This window comes from Crocodylus siamensis, chromosome 11 (genome assembly GCF_052110815.1).
Source record: "Crocodylus siamensis isolate JL-2025a chromosome 11, ASM5211081v1, whole genome shotgun sequence".
In the NCBI taxonomy this organism is placed as follows: Eukaryota; Metazoa; Chordata; order Crocodylia; family Crocodylidae; genus Crocodylus; species Crocodylus siamensis.
The window spans coordinates 17,745,772-17,763,733 of NC_143405.1; the positions used below are offsets into that span (position 1 = coordinate 17,745,772).

The window sequence follows — 17,962 nt, forward strand, 5'->3', positions numbered from 1 at the left end:
GCAGTGAAGGGGGCCTGCCTCAGCTTCCTCAGCTCCAGCCAGCTCAGGCACAAGACTGGGATGCATGTATCTACTTGGAAGGTGGTGCTGGGTGAGGGGCTCTTCCCCCACCTAGTCCCTCACTGCTTCTGATCCACTCCTTGGCAAAGCTGGATTGTGGCTTGAACTCTGGGTCAAAGTCTAGAAAGAAAAAAATAGCTGTGCCCAGCTGTATTGTGTAATGCTCCAATAAAGAACAATGTTAATTGAGATGCCCATTAAAAGCCCATAATAAAGCTTATTCATTACGAGACCATAATTTAACAGAGAAAATCCAGCAGCGCTCTCTAGGAATACCCCCTACCCCCAAAGAAATGAATACTGTTAGCCTTTCATGGCTAGCCAGCTCAGACCCAGCACAGCACTGGAAAGACAGATACCTGCTGCTTGGTTACCCACTGGTGTATCTCACTCAGCTGGGATCTGGATGGTGCCATAAAATGGCAGAAGCTGAGACTATCTGTAAATGTCAGCAGGACCCCAAGCAACTGAGTTACAGCCTTGAGACTCGCTCTGATTTGCATAAAGAGTGTACAGTGCTGAAAAGCTTGCAGAGGTAATGAGGGGCTTTTAAAGGGAGATGTTTGGCTTAAAAGATGCACTTGGCTGGGACCATTTCTTATTTATCCCGAATTGCACATAAACTGGGGGCTCAACTGGACATGTCTTAAAGGGAGCTGATTTTCAAAAAGTGCTGCCTGCTGCCTCCCTGAAAATCAGGCCTCTTTAAGGCGCCCGCTCTTGGACACTCAAAAACTGAAGTCCCTTAAATCCCTAGTTGTTTTGGAAAACTGAGATCCAGATTACTAGTCCTGCAATGAGAGAATAATGACGTATTGTCCCTAGTCTCAGTGGGCTGAGCCTGTAGATAAAACCCCCTGATCCCAATGAAGTTATATGAAAATTCACGGGGGCCAGGATTTCACCTTGTGTAGTTAGCGCATGTATAAGCTGCCTCAGCATGCAAAGGAATGCCCCCCATTAAACACATCATGTTCAAATGTCCCCTCCCTATGTTGTAAATCCCAGAAATGAGGCTCTGAGCTAATGAGCATGCCCAAGGCAGAGACCCTGAGAGTGGCACTGGTCGTATGCTCAGCATTGCCTATGTTGTCCTATTTTCAGGCATTGGCATGTGTGAAGCAACAGTGGGCAGGCAGGGCATATTGCACAGTGGTCTGCCTGGGCACAGCAGGGGATGCTGTAGACACGTCCTTTTGTGGTGCTCTGTCTGGTCAGGTCCATTGCTCCCCCTGGCCTGGGCAGTCTCCTTATTGTTTGCGGGTCTTTCATACAAGGACGAGAAGGACCTTTGAAAACCTGAGAAATTGTGACTAAGCCTGCAACATCTGGGAGGTGGGCTCAGCTGAAATGCCTGGAAACCCAGAATACCTTGAGATTCCTATTTAAAAGAAAAGGGACAAGCTTTCAACTTGGCAAGACCCTTTAAATAAGCAGCATCTGAAGGGTGCAACCAGGCAAGTACATACCTCTTTAAATGTAACAAGCTGCCTTTGAGGGATTTGCTCTGTTGAAGCCAGAGAGCATTTTCCCATTGATCCCAATGGGTTGTGGATCAGGCTTTAGCTCTTCTGAAGTGTCTGTGCAGGCCTCAGTGCAAAGTAGCAGAGCTATCATAAGATGGGGCAATGACTCCCCTTCTACTCAACTGGGTGAATAAGGGGAAGTGGAACAATGATCTGATAGAAAAAGAGCGTGTAAACATTGCCCAGGCACATACCCGCTGTGATGTGGTACAGCCATCCGCAGGCAGCCGGGCACTCCAAGAAGTGAAGTCATAAGCCCCAGCCTGTTCATGACTCAGGCCGTATCTATCTTCTGCTCTCTGAAGCGGTGCCTCCAGTACCGCTGGAGATGGTGGGTAAGTGAAAGCCTCAGCGATTGCTATGCAATCAGGGACAAGCGCTGTTCAGGGAAGTTACTTTCCATGCACTGCAGCTTTCTGCTCAGCCACTTCCTCCCAGCCCTTTGTGACTCTTTTGCAGAACGAAGGATGCCCTGAATGCCATAAAATCAACCTCCCTCCTCCTCTGCCTGCTTCAGGAGACTTAGCACTGTGGATCAGACCAGACTGGTTTGGCATCCAGCAGCAACCCAATTTGAACGCCCTTTGCAGTGGATGGCAAAGGTGCTTAAGAGCTTGAGGGGGTAAGTTCCAGTCACAGTGCTTCAGCGCCTGCCTCTCCATCTGTGACCCAGCTGCCCTCCAGGACCCTGCAGATGACAGAGCCTGAGTGCTTGTGGTGCAGGACACTGTCAGGGACAGAAACTGAGCTGTGCAACTTCACACTAATGGCACTGGGCTGGGTCCAAGCTCAACCCATTTAGCACTCAGGAAAACCTCCTTTTTGGACTTGGCCTTTCCCTGGTAATGAGGGCTGGCTTGGCAAGGGGGGGGACGGACAACAGAGGTAGTAAAAAGAGGAAACCTAAGTAACCTGATTCAGAATGCAAGGGACTAAAGAAATCCCCGTCATCTGCTCTGACTAAGCACTGCCAGGCTATGTGGAATACAACCTCTGAGAGACAGCCAGCCAGTGAGACAGACAGCAAGGGTGCAATTTTCAAAACCACCCCATCCACTCAAGAAATGAAGCCCCGTTTCCAAATGTGAGTGTAGCATTCTGGGTTTAAATCCTACTGATTTTCAAGCTCAAAATGTTGAGGATTCTTCTGAAAATGGAACTTATGCCCCTGAGGCACTTTGGCACTATTGAAAACCTTTCCTTCAGTCCATATTTCTTAGTTCATCACAAGGTATCAGCAAATGCACAGAGACTCCCAGACCTTAGTGTAACCATTATTCCCAAACAGGAGAAAAATCTGAGTCCAGTTCTGAGCTGCTAGGGGAAGCTTGCTGCAAATCTATATCAAACGCTGCAATTAGTGACAAAGTGTTGTGTCTACAAGTGCAATTAATGCAACTGAGTACATTGCGGATTGCTCCTGGGCACAGCATCTACACGTGGTCCTGGTACAGCAGCAAATATAGCCTGGGAGGAGCAGTTCAGGCCAGGGCTGCTCCTGCCCTGCTCTGGCCTCCTGCAGCAGCCAAGGGGAGCTCCAGGCTCCAGCCACAGCTGCCCAGGTGCCAGCCCCAGGCTGGTATGGGGAACAGGGGTCAGCCCCGGGCTATGGCTGGCAGCAGCAATGTGGTCTGGGGTCTTGGAGGCAGCCCAGGGCCGGCAGAGAGCAAGGGGTAGGGGATCAGGCTCAAAAAGTGGGTGGCTGTATCAGGTAATGGAGGAGCTGGCTGGGCTACGAAGCTCCTGCAACTGTCAAGCCATGTGGCTAGGCAGCAGCCAGAAGTGTGGTCCACTGCTGGCTGGGCTGACTGGGAGCAATTTACTCCTGGGTCAGTGTGTATACATGCGTTGCTGTGCAGTAAATAACTCTGCAGTAGAATATTACTTGTATTTACAAGTACTATCCTGCTGCAGAGTTTATTAATTTCCTGTGGCCTAATAAGGCCGTATGTATAGATGGGAGATGGTTACTGCAGAGATAATTAGGCAACTCCACAGTAGACATGACCAGTAAGACCAAGGGTGAGGACAATAGACAATATCATTCAATATTGAATGATACCTCCTGGCAGGAGCTGTTGCAAAGTAAGTTATAACTGCAGGCTTCTAGAAGGATGTAAGTGTAGCAAAACCATTTTAACTTTAACATATTTTACTGAGAGTTCATATTACATGAATTTAGCACCTTTGTAGGGATATAGAAGCATTCAGACTTCACTGTTGCATCCTAGCAGGGGGCTGGACCCAATGATCTTATGAGGTCCCTTCCAGCCCTAATGTCTATGAAATCTATGAAACTCCTTCTCTGCTTTTAAACAAAGTTACATCTGTCCACAGCTTGATTATGCTCTTCTGAAGCACCAGGAAATCACAGGGGAAATCCAGGTTGGGAAAACCTGAATTCTCAGAGAAGCAAGATCCATGCTTCAGATAACCATAAGGGAGGTATCATTTTTGATTTTCCTAGGAACAAAACCTAAGGCAGGGTTAAATTATAACTTAAAGAGGTTATCTGATCTGGTCTTTTCAGGGTTTAGCTGTCTTGAATAAACAAGGACCTTAGATCTCATGATTGTCTCACTTTTCATTTGCATACCATTCCTTCATTATAACTGCATTTCTTTTAGATGCAAGTCTGCTAGTGCTTGGGAAGGAATTTACAATACTTTGGTTGTCAGGTAGGATGAGATGGGACCAATTTTCTAAAATACACTGAAAAATGCTGGAGTAAATCAGATGCCATTTTTGAGACTCATGGAAAGAACCAGACTTTTTCTTTCTCTGGTTACTGGGCACCAGTTTTCTTTCTCTAGTTACTGGACACCAGTTTTGACTTCAAAGCAGATGGGAATTTGCAGAAATGCCTCATGCATTTCTCCTCTCTGTGCCAGGACTCTGAAGCCAGTCCAATTTCTAAACACTGCTGGTAACCAGTGCTCTGGGCTGACTGGAGATATTAGGCTTTACTGCCTGAAGCTCAGTCTTGAGGAAGTCCTAAGTAGTGTGGGATTAGAGCTTTGTAAACTCTACAGAACTAATGATAAATCCTGGGTCTCCAGGACACCTACTGCACCTTCATTGTGGAGAAGCAGAAGTTCCTCAGACTGGTCATCCCTATCTAATTTGCTCATCACTCCTGAGTGTGAAGCTAGGTTTACGTGAAGAAGGATCCCATCCACTGCGGATGGGAGCCTGGCCCTCTCTGGATTAATCACTGGGAGTTCAGCTTTTAACTGGCTCCTCTTGAAGAAGGGAGAACAGTTCCCTTTCAGCCTCTGCAAGTGGGATCGTTCCCCTTGCACAGCTTTGCTCCCCTACGCTGGGAGAAGGCTGGATCAAGGACACCATTGCCCCCCAGGGGCCACAAAGATTTTCTCTTGGGCAAAATTCATGTGCAGTGCTGCAAAGTGAATACAGCTGAAAGCGCTGTTGCCCAGTTTTCTGCCTGTGACCCATCTCAAGGTCCTTGAGTGTATCACAAGACACCTTGGGACGCCTGGCAGGGAAGGCATCTTATACATTTTATTGGGTTGCAATATGGGAGACAAAGGTGAATCGGCCACGTATTTACAACTCCCTTCCCTGTCACATAGGGAGTTCTGAGAAGCTTGTGCCAAAGTCCGCACAAGGCTGTTCCAGAAAGCAACAGTTCTTCATTCCCTAAGGAGGGATAATAAGATGGCTCACACCAGCAGCCAGAACAGCAAACGGTATGGCTTTTCCACAGGTCAGGATAATTCCTTTAGGCCAGGGGTGGGCAATTATTTTGGGCAGATGGCCACTTACTGAGTTTTGGCAAGCCATTGAGGGCCGCATGACAGGCAGCCCAGGGCAGATTAATATTAATTTTCTAAATTTTTTAGGGGCCCCGCAGCCCGGATAGAATGGCCTGGTGGGCTGCATCCGGCCCGCAGGCCGCATTTTGCCCACCTCTGCTTTAGGCCATACAGTGTAACATGTGCATGCTGCACTATACAAACATAATAAGGATATGTCCACTGCCCCAAAGATCTGACAGTATTAGACCAGGAAACCCAAGCCAATCCATGGAAAAAGGGCTCAGGAGAGGGAAGGGCAGTGGGTAAAAAGGCAGGGACAGGTGCCCAGAGAGGCATGTTTTAAAGACAGGAAACAGCACCTAGCATGTGACTGTGGGAAAGCTTTCCAGGGGTAGGAGGTAGCCTGGTAGCAGCCCTGAACCTGAGAATGGGAAAAGGAAATAAGTTAAAAGGGAAAAGTTTGGGAGGAGCTCAGGTCTCCTGGATCCCAGCCCAGAAAATGATCCTTTAATTCATGCCAGCACTTGATGTTCTCTGCTATGAATCACCTACCCTGGAGATCTTAAAAAGAGACTGGATGCACACCTTGCTGGAGTTATTTGACCCCAGCAGCCTTTCCTGCCCAGAGCAGGGGGCTGGACCTGATGATGTCACAAGCCCCTTCTGGCCCTAAACTGTGAATCTGTGAATCAGCTCTACAAGAGGATGGCTGCATGGGCCATGGGGATGTAACTCCCCTCTAGTCTCTAGAAGCACCTGGAGCTGAAGCCCACTGGGGAGAAGAGGCATGGGTGATGCTGGCCCTCCTGTTTCTGTTGTTGGGATATGGTCAGGTCATCTGTCTCCAGGTCTGTCTCAAGAACATAAAATCTCTGCATACTTGGCAGTGTAATCCAGTGGGCAGAGCACAGGGTTAGGACTCCTGGGTCCTAAACTCAGGTCTACCCGGTCCTCTGTGGGTAACTCACTTCCTCGGGCTGGTATTGGACCTGACAGACCACTGATGGAAGAGTATTTACTGACTAGTTCAAACACCCTGCCCCAGATATTCTCTGGTTACAAAGCTACCCTACCCAGTAAGCCCCTTGCCCATGGAAATCCTGCCTCTCACCAGTCCGTTACTGCCAGGACCCATACATCCAGTCAACCTCCTGAGGGTGTAGGGCAGGTGCAACAGATAGATATGCCACTCAGCTGCAAAGCCAATTAGCCGTAATAAAAATTGCAATTAATTAGTTTTAAGGTCTTGCCAAAACAAGGCAGAAGAAAATGTGTGACTGGGGCGACCTGCTTCCCTGCATTGCCAAGTTGATCCCAGCAAGCTGGCTGCAAAGGGGCCAGCCAACCTGGGCTCAAAGCAAGGGCTCCCACCCTGCTGCAGCTGGAAGGCAGCTGTATTTACAGTGCCCCCCCTCCCTTGCCCACCCCACCCCTGAGCAGCCTTCTTAGCTTCACTAAGTTATTTTTATGGAGCAGGGAAGGAACAAGGCTCGGTGATGGAAAAAGAACTGGTTCCTCTCTCCTTGCAGAGATTTGTTTTCCCTGGACCTGTCGTGTTAGGATTAGGGGAAAGAAAAGGCAAAAAAAAAAAAAAAAAAAAAAGAAGCCCAGGGCACAGGAAAGGTGATGGAAATATAATTAAAATCAAATTTCATGGGAACATTCTTCAGTCCTTAATGATGATGACACAGCTACCACGGGACCTGTGGTTCCTATGGGAAAGTATTCAGAGGGGCTGAGATAGCTAACGGCAGAATATAAGAGCTTGCCCGTGTGACTCCCCGCAGCCAATGGGCTGGGGCACAGGCTGCATTTGAACGGGGCAGGCGAGCAGCAACTCAGGTGAGGCCACAGTGAAGGAGAGGGCGTCGCTCAGAGCTGTCTGTACGTGTGTGCCCTGGCTCCCCTGAGCAGGCGACACCTGCTAGAGCATGCGGCTGCTTCAGGGGAGAGGGGAGGGAGTCTCTGCACCGACTCCACAGCAGCCGGGCACAGAGCACCCAACACAGCCGGCTGCACGCCCCACACCCACACACATGCCGAAAGGGCAGGAGTGAAGGAGCCAGTGGCTCGCTGCCTACTTCTCACAAGGTGTCTCAAGTGCATGCAGAGCTGCATAAGCACCAGCCCTGTGCCTTTCTCCCGCAGAGCATGAATACCAGTCCAACCAGCTCCTCCCCACTGCATGCCTAAGCCTTGACCTGGAGGGGTCACCAATGGGACTGGCTCAGTCCTCCAGGGTGTCTCTGTTTAGACTGCCCCCAACTAGTGTTAATCAGGTGTCCTCCCATGCCCCCCACCTCCTGCCCGTTTCATGGAGGCCAAGGAGCAGCTGGCAGGGGCTCTGCTAGCTGGGGCAGACATCACACTGGCAAGCATGAGGTGGAAATCTCCATTTCTCAACACAGATGGCCCAAGCTGTGCAGTCCCCTGAGGTCCAGGGCTGGGCCATGAAGGTCAGAGTATTGAGAGAGAGGGGACCCCTGGGACATGGAGGCAGGGAAATCCAGGTCACTGCAGAGCCTCTACTGCAGGTGAGCGCACATTCAAGGAGTCCTCTCCTGTTCTCACGCTAGGGCAGCCCTTGCCAGCTCATACTTAGTCATTGGTAAATCCCAGACTAGAGCTGCTCTGCCCTCTGTGAAATAGGGATTGGCTGCACCTTGGCTGAGGCAATCTCAGCTCTCGGGAGCCATGGCAGGAAAGTTTTCCCACGGCATCCCCGCTTCCAGCCGCCTGTGTGATTCAGCCAATTCTGGAGCGTAAAGAAGGCGGCAGGATGACTGGGCACTGGGTAATGTGCATGGCACCAATGTCAACAGGCACAGCAAACCGGTGTCTCATGCAAGACCTACAGGCCTGACAAGGGCTAGGTCATGAGCCAGGAAAGCCTCACTCAGATCATAGGCTCGTTTGAGGGAACGGACTGCTTGCAAGCTTGTTAAGAAGAGCATGCAACAAGGATGCTGGCACCTAGAGGCAAACCTGGAGCGGGGAAAGGAGAGGGACAGGGATCGGGACTCCTGGGCTCTTCTTCTGACTCTGCTACTAAAGCACTGTCAGGTGTTGGAAAGTCCCCGTCATATGATCCTGTCATACCTCAGTGCCTATGAATAGATCTAAAAATACACTGTGTTTGTGATCTGTGACTGTGCAAAGCCAGGTGAGCCCCGCGTCTGAGAGTAACAACCTCAGTTTGAATAGGGAGGCTTCAGTCTAGGGACCCCACGGCAGAGACAATGCTACAGTAGGCGGCTAGGACATCTGGCGGGGGGCAAGGTGCACACAGAGCCTGTTCCCTTGCTCCAGAGAGATGAGGCATATGTCCCCACTTGCTGCATGCTTCAAAGGCTGAATAGCTATTTCCTCTGGACCCAGCACCCTGAGCAGCAGCCGAAGGCCGTCTCAGCAAGACTGACCCAAGAGAAGGCCAATGGAAGTCTCGTTTTCAAGCTGGGTGACTGTGGGACCCAAGCAAGGGGAATATAATTCCTGAAAGGGACCTTCTGTGTGAGCTGATATGCAGGACAGGTGAAAAGTTCAGATCTGGCCCTAAGGAGAGCTCTCTGCCATCTGAGAGAACCTCCTACGCAAAGGTGTGTGCCCGTATGGGGAGTCAGTCTTGAGATGCAGCTATCCAAGATGCATTATTAAGCCCTATGGAGTAGAGAAAGCACCTCCAAAGCATCACATTTCCAGAACTGCAGGAAGTGACATGGAGCATTCATTAGCTGAGGACTGACTTGAAGGTCAGTGCTGAGCCAGTCACCCAGGATGGTGCTGTGGGATCGCTGGCATGTCTTTGTGCTCACACAGGTCACTGGAGTCCTGGCCACTTTTCCCCATTCAAGATCCCCTGGACATTTCCTGCAGAAGTCAGGGACTGGCCCTGGTCCTGCTGCCCAAGTCTAAATGCAGCCTAGGTGGAGCTATGGTCTGTCCCTCCCCCAGCTGCTCCCCCTTCCCCAGCTTAAATACCAGTGCCAGTTCATCCGATGACCCAAGTACGAGGTTTGAGGTGCAGAGTGTTTTGGCAGCAGGTCCCTCAGACTGGTGTGCATGCAACAGGAGGGAGGGGAGTGACCTAAGGTCACTATTGGAGTGAGTCACTACTGGAGCTGAGAGGAGCAACGGCTGCTTTGCTTTTGAGCCCCTGAAGTTTTCTAGACTCCCATACAGTCTCACCGCTTCTGCCTTGGAGACACCTACAACTTCCGACTTCTTCCCATAGAAACTTCCCTCTCTATTCGACCTGCTTCTCCTGCCCAGCCAGCTCGGTGATGTCACAACCTGGCATTTATGACATGGGTTGAGTGTGATGTCACCAGCACTGGATTGTGACACAACAGCGTGAATCAGGCAGGAGGAGTGGAGGAACCTGCTCCTGCCCGACTCTGCTGGTGCTCTGTAATGGCAGGCAGAGAGAGGCAGAGGGAGGGTGGTAGCCCCATAGGATTACCGCTTTTGTGTGGTTATGGAGATCCCTTGGAAACATCCACTGAACTCTGCTGGGAACTCCTGGAAGTCAGTAAGAACTGGTATAAAGTTGCAAGCATACCCATATATGAAGCAGAGGTCTCCAGAAAAAAGAGTTGACTCAAGACGGAGCTGAATACTAGGTCATTGTTGTTTAGTGCATAGTAAACATGACACAACCCAAGGGAAAACCTCCAGGATGGTGGGGTTGTCCCTGTAGTTACTGGACAGGTTGGAGAACATGGATGAGAACTCCTTTCAAATGGCAGGGCCAATTTGGCAACCAGGCTAGTGGCATTTTGTGCAGACTGACCCTGATGCCACTGCCCCTCCCACCTGGTTTGAGGACTAACCACCTGGGTGGATACTGCAGCCAGGGAAGGTGCTACAAGTCTGGGCCATAAAAACTTGCTCCTACCAGGGGCAGATGACCCTCAAAAGGCTCCCTGGTTTGCATACCCTGGGCTGGAATCTCGGCAGGGTTTGCGTAAGCTCTACAGCATCTCTCAGACTCATGAGGAGAACAGCCTTTCCATAAGCTAGACTTTCATCCCAGCATCCTACCAAGAAGTAGAAAGCCTGAAAGAAAACCAAAGACCCAACTGCAGCTACACTTTCCTGCAAGTGTTAAAGCTTGGTTGAAGGTTTCAGGGGTTGATTTTTAGTTTTATGAAAGATGTAGTGGTTCATACTTCAACAAAACAAACCACTCACATAGGTTCTTAACCTGTACACAGGACCTTCACCTAACACAGGAGGTATACGGTCCCAATAGGGGAAAAGCATTACTGGATTTGGTCTTGGCTACAGGGGATGGTTTGGTGGGGGAACTACTGACACAAGGTAATCTAGGGGACAGTGACCATCACTTGATTGAATTCACTATCCGGGATAGGGTGGGAAAGATAACCACGAGGGCTGAAGTGCTAGACTTCAGAAAGGCTAACGTCACTGTGCTTGGGAGATTAATTAGTGAGGCACTGAAGAACAGGAGAATTGATGAGATGGGAGTCCAGGAAGGGTGGTCATTCCTAAAGGGAGCAGTTCTACAGGTGCAGAAAGAGATAATCCCCTTGCAAAGGAAAGGGGGCAAAGGGGCCAAGAAACCCTCTTGGCTGAATAGTGAAATCTGGGAAAGCCCTGGGGCAAAAAAAGAGGCATACAGGCTGTGGAAACGGGGTAGCTACCAAGGCGGAGTATACCTACTTGGCCCGCACTTGCAGGGAGCCAGTCAGAAAGGCCAAAGCAGAAATGGAACTTAGACTGGCGACAAAAACTAAATACAACAAAAAGTCCTTCTTCAGCTATATAGAGAGCAAAAAGAAAGAGCAGGGTAGCATCGGCCCCCTACAAGACAAACTAGGGCAATTAGTGACAGATGGGGAGGACAAAGCTGAGCTCTTCAATGAGTTTTTTGCCTCTGTATTTCTGAACTTGGATCAGGACAAATCTCCCAACTGGATCATAGACAGACATTAAGGGGGAACCAGCCCACCAACTGTTAGCACTGGCTTAGTGAAGAGACACTTGGAGGGGCTGGATGTGTTTAAGTCAGCAGGCCCGAATGATCTTCATCTGAAGGAATTGGCTGGTATCATAGCAGAGCCATTGGCATGGCTGTTTGAGCACTCTTGGTGCTCAGGTCAGGTCCCAGAGGACTGGAAAAGGACCAGTGTGGTCCCTATTTTCAAGAAGGGGAGGAAGGAGGATCTGGCTAACTGTAGACCAGTTAGTCTCACCTCTATCCTCAGGAAAAACTTTGAAAAAATTATTAAGGATCACATTTGTGGGAGGCCAGTGGGGAAAGCAATACTAAAGGGCCACCAGCACAGATTCATAGCAGGTAGATCCTGCCTGACTAACTTTGTTTCTTTTTATAACCAGGTCACAAAATGCTTAGACACAGGAATTGAGGTAGGTGTCATCTGCTTGGATTTTAAGAAGGCCTTCCATACCATATTTCATTATATTCTTAGAGATAAACTGAGTGACTGTGACGTAGATGATTACAAGGTCAGGTGAGTGGCAAATTGGCTTAGGGCCGCACCCAGAGAGTGGTGGTGGATGGGTTGATATCGACCTGGAAAGATGTGGGCAGTGGTGTCCCAAAAGATTCGGTCCTTGGACCGGTGCTGTTCAATGTCTTCATCAGTGACTTGGATGAGGGCATGGAAAACATGATGTCCAGATTTGCAGATGATACCAAATTATTGGGTAAAGTTAACACACCAGAGGGTAGGGAATGAATCCAGGCGGATCTGGACACGTTGGAGAAGTGGGTAGAAGAGAACAGGATGCAGTTCAATACGGACAAATGCAAGGTGCTGCACCGGGGGAGAAGGAATCACCAACACACTTACAGGTTGGGGGAGGACCTTCTCAGCAGCACAGCAGCAGAGAGGGATCTTGGAGCCACTGTTGACTCCAAGATGAACATGAGTCGTCGACGTGACAAAGTGATCATTAAAGCTAACCGCACTTTATCATGCATTAGCAGGTGCATGACAAACAGGTCCAAGGAGATGATACTTCCCCTCTATGTGGCATTGGTCAGACCACAGTTGGAGTACTGTGTCCAGTTTTGAGCGCCGCACTTCAAGAGGGATGTGGATAACCTCAAGAGGTTTTAGAGGAGGGCCACTCATACGGTTAGGGGCATGCAGGCAAAGCCCTGTGAGGAGAGACTGAGAGACCTGGATCTCTTCAGCCTCCACAAGAGGAGGCTGAGAGGTGATCTTGTGGCCCCCTACAAATTCATCAGAGGGGGACAGCAAGGAATAGCAGATGCTGTGTTTACCAGGGCACCCCTTGAGGTAACTAGAAACAACAGTCACAAGCTAACAGAGAGCAAATTTAGGTTACACATCAAGAAGAACTTCTTTATGGTAAGGGTTGCCAAAATCTGGAATGGGTTTCCAAAGGAGATGGTGCTCTCCCCTACTTCGGGGGTTTTTAAGAGGAAGCTAGACATACACCTGGCTGGGGTTGTCTGACCCCAGTGCTCTTTTGTGCCCAGGGCAGGGGGTTGGACTTGATGATCTGCTAAGGTTCCTTCTGACCCAAACATCTATAAATGTTTCCATTTTTTAAAAAAAAGATCCTGGTTTGGCTGTGGTTACACTAGTAAAATGCAGGCTTCTGGCTTCCTGGTGCATTTCTTACCTGGGAAAATCTCTGCTACATCAAAATAATTTATAAATGGTAAATTCCCAAGTGCAGTGAGTCAGCTCCTAATGGCAATGCAGGCCAGCTCAAGCTAGTGCAATACAATGGGCGTCTTCTAATCAACCAAGACAGTCCAATAGGCACCTTCAGTGATATCTCTTTTTCCCACTCATCACCCCACCTCTTTCATTCTTTATCTTCCTTCTCATCACTAAGATGGATATTACCTGGGGGAGTGATACCTGTGAAATGGCTCCTCCCTACAGGATGCAGACTGCAGTTCTTGTTTTGGTTGTGACAATCAATAGACTTTTGAACACGAATTGAAAGTGGTCCTTGGCATGCAAAGGTTTATTTCCATTGTGCATCAAGGGTGGAGAATTCTCCAGACTGGAAATGCGAGGGACCCAGAGCTATCTCTTTTCTTGGTACTTCTAAGTCTAGAGAAAATTGTTAGGGAAAAGATTTCATAGGGAATGGTTGTACCTTCTGCTCTTGGCCAAGAGCAGGAAGTGCAGAGAAACTGGGGAAAAATTAGAAAGAGAAAAAGGCTGACAAGCTTTCACAAGTTCCAAATAAAGACTTGGGTTTTGGTTTGGTCTAAATTTGGGTCTGTGTCTATTTTTATTTGATCTGAATTGCTTTTACAGCCTTCTTATGTGTGTTTGTGTATTCATCTGTCTATACATTGTATTCTCCATCATTCTGTTCCCACATCTCCATTTCCTTCTCATTATATACACAGCTTAGAACCTCAGACAATTTCATCTTCTTCCACTAAAGTCACTGGAGCTCATTCCTCAGGGTTTTGCCTTGAGTGGTGTCCCTTACACCTATGGAAAGTATATAAACCGCAGCTGTTCTGATCTAGCAGCATTTTAAATGCATCTTGCACAGAGGTAAATAACACTTCCAGACGCAGAAAAATGGGAAATCAGGCTTTGGAGATGACCACTCTGCCCCTTGAAGAGAACTGCTCTCTCTCCAACACAGCTTCAGAAAACAATGGACTCCTGTGCATTTCTGGAGGTTTTCATTTCCCCTTTGTACTACACAAGTTTTATCCAGGCTGCTCACATCCTCATACCAAGGCATTTTAAAGAGAAGGTGCATTCTTTGCTTTTGTTGATATTGATATTACTATGGTAGTGCATACTTCCAGAGCCCAGAGTGCTGTATACATCCAGCAGTCTGACTGGCAGATTGCGTACAAGGATTTGTTTCCTCACTACTGGAAGGCGGTAAGACTTTCAGAGCACTCAACAGCCCTAATGAGCAATTGAGGACAAACGCTGGCTGCCCACTGCATTCCACTAAAATTGCAGGAGGAGTTTAGGAAGGTGGAAGGTAATGTCCTAAGACAGAATATGGCCAGGTGTTTGGTCTACTGCCCCTGTTTGTGAAAAGTCCATGGTGTTTGTATGTGCATACATGAAAAGACCTTGTCTCGTCAGAATATGGGATCTCCAGCAGGACCGAGATCCTGGAATCTCTTGAGATCTCATATTCTTAAGAGACAAGCTCCTTCCATGCATGAGCACAGATAGACCATGGCACTTTTCCAGATTCAGTCTTCACTGGATCGAGTATTTGCTGAGGAGGAAAGCCGCTACACACTGAATCCTAAATGACACTTCCCCCATCAATATTCAGGTGTTCCTTAGCAGTCTCCTCTACAAGTACTGACCTAGCCCAACCCTGCTTGACTGGTAAGAGTTCAGGGGATCCCATGCCAAGATGATATAGCATTCCCACTGCTTTCTCTGCTCCTTCTTTGCAATTAGTCATACTTTTTTCAAAGGTTTCTCATGCATAATAGTGTTTCAACACTTATATAAGCCAAAATATTCTCATCGTGAGTGACCTGCTGTTAGTATTTCCCAACAAACTTTCCCTAGGCTGGGATTCCAACTACCATAGAACTGGTAGTTGAAACATGAAGTTTTCTATCCTCCTGGGAGGCAAAAGGTGTGGGAAATCAAATAGATAACAATTTCTTTAATTAGTCTCATTTGCATAGCTGTGGGAGAAGCTCACCTGACAGCTAAAAGGGCCTCATTTGTTTGGGAGCATGAAACAGGAACCACGGTGCATTCACAGAGGGCAGATTAGCAGTTTCTCTGCTGACAAGATTGTGGGAGATAGCACCAGAGTGAGGTCAGCCATGGGTCAGAGCAAGACTGGCCAGAACTGAGGCAAGAGAAGCTGGGCGACTGTCTAACATACCAACTTCAGCTGTGCTGTACTGTCAGACCCGGTGAGAAATAACGCCTTTCAGGGCATCTCCACGCGGACATCTTTTTATAGCTGGTAGGATCAAAAAAGTAACATCAACAGGCCTGATCTTGGGAAGTGCCGAGTATAATCGAAGAACCACGGCACCGGGAGTAGCTCAGATCCCAGTGATGAGGGTGTGGCGGGAACCAGGATGGAAGACAATAGAAATTATGTCTCTGAATGTGGCCGGTTCTGAGAGCCACCCTAAAGCACTCAGCACCTGGGTCTGTTCTGGCTTCTGCCCAAGTCAGCTGTGCCCAGTGAATCCAGCAGTGGACAGCTGCTTCATTCATTTGTGGAGATGGTGCCACCTGCCAGTATGATCTAAACCCCAGCATGTATCTGTTATTCCAGGTATAACTTAATCTGAGGCAGGAGATGCTCATAGCAGCTATCTGGATCCAGCAGCCATCTTAGCTGGTCCATGCCATTGTCATTCCTGAAGCTTCTTTGCATATCTTTCATTGTACATTAACCAACTTTACTTCCAAGGACAGTGTTAAGAGACAGTGAGGAAAGTGTAATAGAGCAGAGTCTTTTATGAAATGCAAAAACCCTAGCATTCAATGTACCCATGTGACAGCCATGCATTTTGCACCCTTATCTATAGCCTGCAACGGTCCTAAACATCCTGAGCATGCATACACAGTCAGCACATGCTACACATGTGCACAACCCTCATGAACACCTGCTGCGTGCATCTACAACTTGACATGGTCATGGTTCTCTGTGTATGCCCCTGTGCTCAGATCCTCAGCATGTGCCAGCCATCCATGTCCTTGGGTTTTTCTGGTATGCACTTACTCATTCATATTACACCCAGTACATCAAGAGCACAGTGTGCTGAGCACTTTCTCTCTGTCTCTCTCACTCTCTCTCTCTCCCTGTCTCCCCTACTATTGTGCTACTACTGGATCAGAAGATTCTCACATTCTGCTGAGCTTAAAATTGACTGTACTGATGCCTCTGGCATGTGAGACACTCAGCAGCACTGAAACAGCTATCCAGAATGGGGTCATGCCAATGCTGGCAATTTGCAAACAGGGCGGTTGCATTTCTAGCTGTGTGAATACATGCTGTCCTTCCAGCCTTGCACACTGCAGTGGCAGCTTGCTAACCACAAGACCCGATTGATTTGCTGTCGCCTTACTGAACTGCCACGGGTACAGTAAATTAAATTCATAGACCTGGTTCTCATTGACACTATGGTATCTTTCCACCCATCTGGAGCCTTTGTGGTCACAAGAACCTGGCCTTATATCACATTAAACCCACATGTAAAATTTAATTTCCACAGGGTACAAGGCTCCCAAACCTCTTTTTTCTGCCATTTTCCTCCCACACATTTAACAAATTTCATCAAACAAATTGCCATCTACCCTGAGATGTTCGGTCCAAAGCAGAACACATACTGAAGAGCTGTGTTCTAAGTTTGCTCAAAAAACCTGGGGTGTCAACAGAAGCAACAAGGTCCTGCAGGCACTGCACCAGGGCATTGTTTCTATAGCACTTAGCACAGTGGTTCTCAACTAGGGTGCCATGACACCTTCAGGTGCCTTGAGAGCCTTTCAAGGGTGCCATGCAGCATTAGCATCGTTAGGTATGCAAAAACCTGTATGCAGTTCACAAGACAAACCCAAGGATTTCAAATAGGAACCCACAGTGTTAGGAACCTTGTGATCTACTGTGGGCTTTCTGAGTTCTTGCAACAGAAGAATCACTCTATTATTTTTTCATACTCAAAAAAACAAGAGAAAGCTAAGAGCTGGCATTTTCTGAGAGGTGCTCTAAGTCTAGTGAGGGGTGCTTTTAGCCTAGAAAAGGTTGAGAATCACTGGCCTAGCATATTGGAGTCCTGCTCCAGGATGAGGCTCTTAGGTACTAGAGTAGCACAAATAAATAACAAATAATACCAAAACGGCAGCGTTAGTGTTACGATGAGATTTCTCAGGATCAACAAAGCCCTGGCTTCAGCGAGAACCATGGCTCTTTAGCTGTTGATGATCCATCCACAGCAGCAGCAGACAGGCAGAGTGGGTGATCATAGCGAGCCTGTGGGAAGGTCTCTCTGTGCACTTGCTCAGGGAAAAAGAAAGGAGCCCTTTTCCGTTCTCATTCCTGCCATGCCTCGGTGCCCCTGCCCATGCCCATGCCCAGACCACACCCCATGTCAGGTCAGCGCACTGCAATCATGCTTGTGTTTGAATGCTATTTTGATGGGTGTGCACTGCCAGTAACAGGATTAACCCTTCTTGGATGAGGCAACAGGCAAAGTGACGCCATCAGATCCTGGAAACAAGTCTCATACAAGTCTGTTCATGACCATCTATGCAATTGACAGTGTCAACGCTACCTTAAAAATGTGAGCCACATTACAGGTTGGTATGTTATAGGAGAGGTAGGGTTAACATTCCTGGGCTCTGTCTGAGTAATGTATTTGATTACTGTTACTCTCAACCATGCTGTGTTATGCTTGCCTAGTTTTATCTAGTGAGCTATTTCAATGCATGTGAATATGTAAATCAGTTCTTTTTGGGGTTGAAAACAGCCACGCTTGGTGAACTGGAGTTTGGGCTGTTAAATTCATTTTAGGTAAAACTGACTCGGCTGCTTTCGAGTTATTAAAGTGGAAAGGAAGTCAAGGCTCTTTGCCCTCCTTCTTCCCCTACTTGAATTAGA

General features: G+C 48.3%; 1 protein-coding gene across 10 annotated transcripts in view; it reads right to left on the minus strand.

The window, feature by feature from the left end:
- Positions 1-17,962, minus strand: part of EXD3 (exonuclease 3'-5' domain containing 3) — a 446,340-nt gene that overhangs the window by 21,367 nt on the left and 407,011 nt on the right. The window lies entirely within an intron of this gene.